Source organism: Triticum dicoccoides, chromosome 6B (assembly GCF_002162155.2).
Source record: "Triticum dicoccoides isolate Atlit2015 ecotype Zavitan chromosome 6B, WEW_v2.0, whole genome shotgun sequence".
Classification (NCBI taxonomy): Eukaryota; Viridiplantae; Streptophyta; class Magnoliopsida; order Poales; family Poaceae; genus Triticum; species Triticum dicoccoides.
The window spans coordinates 159,680,232-159,685,754 of NC_041391.1; positions in this window are offsets into that span (position 1 = coordinate 159,680,232).

Here is a 5,523-nt window from a genome sequence, read left to right on the forward strand (position 1 = left end):
GGGTTGTTCTCAAAAGAAAAAGTGCGATGGGTTGCTACTTGCTAGGCGCACCCCATCAAATAATTTAGTAATTCCAAAAAAAATCAAATATGATTAAGTATTGTGCTCCTATAAAAAGTTTGGCCAAGAAATGATTCTCATTGACTTCAGGGCAAAAAATCAAATCTATGATGACAATATAGCGTGAGTAGTACTTGTATATAGCTTTTTTTTAATCTTTCACCCACGATACAAAGAAAGTCATTCCCTACAAGTACAATTACTTAATCATGTTGGTTCCAAATAAGTTTCCGAATTTTTTTACTTTATTTTGAATTACTTTTTTTATATAGGGTGCACGCGCACCCTTGAGCATCAATTTTTTATTTGTTTGAAAGATCCAGCAAATTCGCCGGCTTGATTCACATTTAGCAGGAAACAACGAAAGCATAACATGGGATGGATCCGAAGATCAAAGAAAAAGAAAAACAACATTCCTATTGGCTGCACCAAATGATCTTCAAATTCAGTTACACACACGAATAACCTTTTACGGGATCAATAGAGTGGGTTATTTGGTATGTTTGGTTGAGTATAAATAATAAGGTGAGCCCCACCCCTCCCCCAAATTTAGGGGAAGATTCCCATGTGTTTAGAAATTTTCGTAAAATAATATGCCGATGCTACGCGCCAGGCCACCATTGCCATACCAAGTTGGTCACCCTGCAACCCTTGGATCAGCCGCTCGTGGACTTGTTCTCACCCCCATTCCTCCGCGATTTGTGATCACGAGCAAGAGGAGAAAAAACCGACACGCCACAACTTCATCCCCGTGACCTTGAAGCGCCACTGCACCTTGCTTGTTGCGTAGGATGGATGCAGCCCCACCAGGCCGTGTCGCATCAATCCGTTCCAGCACTGCATGCGGGGTCCGCCTGCTCCCTCTCATTCTCCCATCTGTGCTCCCACTTCATCTTACGGCTGTTTTTTTTCCTTTTCCTTTCTAATCTAATCATCTCTCCCCCTGATTTTAAGAGGGTGGGGCCGGCCCTTATTTTGTTCCAATCAGATCATGCCACGTATGCGGGAGTACGGATAGGTGCACGCGGAGGGAGCAGGCAAGTCTCGTCCACGCATGCGGTACGCAGCTCCGCTGCCCCATGGTTCCAACTCGGACGGGTCATAGTCCCGGTTTCGCTCGCCCCTTGCTCGCCAGCAGCACTTGGTGCGCCGCCAGGTGCGTCGTGGTCGATGGTAGCCGCATCCTCGTCTTCTGGTCACAACTTTCATTGTTGTAGTCGCGTAGCCTTTCCCGTGTCGCGGCTTATATCGTTGCTGGTCACAAAGTTTTTGTTCGCTGGTTACAACTATCGTGGTGCCACTTCCAGCTGGTTGCCGCACCGCATCTCGTCGGTTCCAGCAATCAACCTCGCTGGTCGCAGTGGTGGACATCATCAGTTCCAGCAAACGTCCTCGCTGGTCGCACCAATTCTTCTCGCCGGCCCTAGCCGGTGATTCCACAAGCTGCAACCAGAGCAACTGACGGTGCTGGAATCGGGCTTCATAAAAGCTCCAACCCAAAGTCGATTGTGCTGGAAGTAGAGCTGTATATCGCCATCGCAACTTCTGGTGAGATGTTGGTTGCATCTCATTGGCGAGCCCATCCCAGCATCTAAGGGTGTTGCTTGTAGCTCGTCCATCACGCCGGTTGTGGCTCGCCGCCAAGCCATCGCAGCATCCCCGTTGCCTGTTCCAGCTCGCCATGCTGTCGGTTGTAGCTTGATGTGATGACAGTTGCAACTCGTCGTTGCACTCCCGTCTCCCCATGCAGCAACGCCTGCAATGCCCCTAAAAACAAAACAACTGCGAAGGGGTGGCCGCCCTCCCGCTAGCAAAATGGCGCGGTAGTGTCACGTGCGGGCCACGAACGGCACATGAGGCGGGAAAAATAGGGGGAGAAAGAGGTGGCGATTCATGGAGGTTGCCGCACCAAAGCCGTGTGTGCGGTTAAGAACGAGAAATGTTTGTTCGGGGAAGAAGAAATATGGTGTGGTGCGGTGTGTGGTCAGAAGTCGGGACAGATAGGGGGTGTTTGGTTTCCAGCCACAGTTTGCCAAGCCAAAATTTGGCAGCCACAGTTTAGTTGGCATGTGTTTGGTTTTTGCGACACTTTGGCTTGCCACACTTTATTGCCTCTATGGCCTACTTGTCATAGAGACAAATTTTTTGCCAACTTTTGCCAAAGTTTGGCGTTCAATTTCTTAGCCACACTTCTGTGGCTTGCCATACTTGTGTGGCTTGCCACACTTTGGCTTGGCCACACTAGTCTCCAACCAAACGGACCCGTAGCCTTGTGCGGCCGCTCCCAAAACTGGCACAGACTAGGCTGCACGTGGGCCAGGGCGTGAGTCAGTGAGCGATAGAGCGTGACCACCGCAGCGCTCGGCCGGTCGCCTGGTCAGCAACATTAGCCAAAATAATATCTTTATTTTTTTAGCGTGGACATCCAATGTCTTTACATAGACAACTTCTTCTTCCTTCCCCTCCCCCTTGGTATGCCGACCATAGGCTACACGCGAATCACATGAAACGAGCCAGAACAAATCCGCGTTGGTCGCCTGGTCCCATGCAACAGGGGTAAGGAAGCTAGATGGCTCTAAGCTTAACGGAGAGTGTGCTGCACTCTCTAAATTTGTGTTGGTTCCTTTCCGGCCTTCAAGTCCTTTTCCAACTTGTGTTTCTTGCGCATATGGTGGTCAAAGCTGTCGGAGGGATGCATTTCCAGATGCCTCACATTTCTAATGTTTTTTGCGCACTCATTTAACTCATATACTAGTCTTCACATCATATACACTAGTCTTCACATCATTGTCACGTCTCTGTCTTTCTCCCATGTTTCGGCTATGTTCTTGTTCTTTGGTAGACTTGTAGGTTCAAAAGGAGAGGAAGATTTAAGATCTGTATGATTCTGGTTATAGGATTGCACAACAACTGGATATATATAGTGAGCTAGGTGAGTAGGTGTGAAAGCATGCACTTGTACCATGTCCTTAAGTGTGGGTATGCTTGAGACGGGAGGTTGGTGAGACATTAGCTGATCTTTTAAATTAAGTTGATCTCCGTATCTTCTAGTACAAAATAATCTCATATGTGTGTTACAACTCGCCAATGGTCGCTCCCTCTCATAAAAGCATGTGCCAGGTATATTTTTTTTCAGAAGGATAGGTAAGGCCGAGACACAAGAGTTATATGGAAAGGTATGTACTTCAGGACATGTGGCAGCATGCCCGAGATCATAAAAGAAACTATATTAAGGCATACATTATACATGGATAGAAAGAAATGTGTTTTTTTTGCATATTGTCTTGAAAGCTAGTGACGGCCTAGTGTTTTGCGTAATTTAAATCCATGCGATTTCTAAGAAAGAATGAATTAGTGGCATTGTTATTACCCTTTAAGAAGGAATAAAATGAAACAGAAACTAATTCTCAATCAAAATAATAAAGTTTTTGAAAAAGAATGCATTAGTGGCATTGGTATTACTTATTATGAGTAAATAGAGTAAAATAAATCAAATAATGGCAGAATTTGAACACAATTTACACAGAAAATTGCATTTTTATAATATGCACGAAGAAGCATATAACTATAACAATAAAATTTCAAAAAATAAGTTTCCTAAAAAGAAGTGGCATTGGTATTGCCATTAAAGAAGAAATAAAAAAATACAAAAACTAACACAACATCAAAATAATGAAGTTTTCAAAGAAAGAATGAATTAGTGGCATTGGTATTACCCTTCAAGAAACAAGAAAACAAAAAATGTTGAGCATAACGACAAGATTTTCACACAATTTACACAAAAATTACATTTTTTTATAATATGCAAACATATAATAGTGGGATTTCAGGAAAAAAATTAATAGGAAGGAATGAATAGTGACATTGATATTACCCTTAAAAAGGAAACCAAATCAAATAATACAAAAAGAAAATAAAAACAATTATTTCTAAGCTAGAATGAATTAGTGACATTGGTATTACCATCTACGAAAGGAAATAAAACAAAGTAAAAAAAGCTTGCACGCAACTTTGCACCTTTTTAATGTGTAAAATAAAAATATAATAGTGTAATTTTAGCACTCTAGTATAATTTTCACACATGTTATATATTACTTGCATGTATACATTTTTGCACTTACCCAACATCCACAAATACCTATAAAAACGGCCTAAAAAAGAAAAGCACAAAATGCAGACAAACAGGAAATGAGGAAGCACTTCGGGCCTATAAAACAAGCAACACGAAATGGGCTTCAGCCCAATAAAAAATCAACTGACCCAAAACAGTGGTCAGTCAAAAAATCTGGGCCCAAAACATGACAGCAGCCATAATAGAAAAAAATAAGGAGCACGAATCTTGAAGTAGAAATCAACAGCCTAAAAATCGACTAACCCAAATTGAATTTGCAAGCAACTTACATATAGCTAAATTGTAATACAAAAGAGTATAAAAATGTTCAAATGACCTTTAAATTTAGTTATAAAAGAATGATCTTTTATTTTATCATGGACATCAAATGTCTCTACACAGACTTCTTGGGCTGCCTTCTCCTTCCCCTTGATATGCAGACCACGAGCACAAGCGGATCACATGAAGCGAGCAAGAATAAATTCACGTTGGTCGCCTGTTCCCATACACGGAGGCAAAGAAGCTAGATGTCTCTTAACCTGGCCAAAGGGAGAGGGTGTGACACTCTGTAAACTTGTGTTGGTTCATTTCCAGTCCTTGTGTCCTTTGTCATCCCTTGTTTCTTGTGTGTATGGTGGTCAAAGTTAATTAGTGACTCTTTTGCAACACCTCAAGAAGCACTACAGGCGGGGTGTGTTTCCAGACGCATCACATTTCTAATGTTTTTTGCGCACTCATTTAGCTCATATATACTAGTCTTCACATCATTGTCATTTCTCTCTCTTTCTCCCATGTTTCGGCTATGTTCTTGTTCTTTGGTAGACTTGTAGGTTCAAAAGGAGAGGAGGATTTAAGATCTGTATGATTCTGGTTATAGGATTGCACAACAACTGGATAAATATACTGAGCTAGGTGAGTAGGTGTCAAAGCATGCACTTGTACCATGCCCTTAAGTGCGGGTATGCTTAGAGACGGGAGGTTGGTGAGACATTAGCTGATCTTTTAAATTAAGTTGATCTCCGTATGACCGTATCTTCTAGTACAAAATAATCTCATATGTGTGTTACAACTCGCCAATGGTCGCTCCATCTCATAAAAGCATGTGACAGATATTATTTTTCAGAAGGATAGGTAAGGCCGAGACAAAAGAGTTATATGCAAAGGTATGTACTTCAGGACATGTGGCAGCATGCCCGAGATCACAGAAGAAACTATATTAAGGAATACATTATACATGGATAGAAAGAAATCTGTTTTTTGCATATTGTCTTGAAAGCTAGTGACGGCCTAGTGTTTTGCGTAATTTAAACCCATGCGCTTCTGAGTTCAGAAATACTCCAGAGATGCTAATC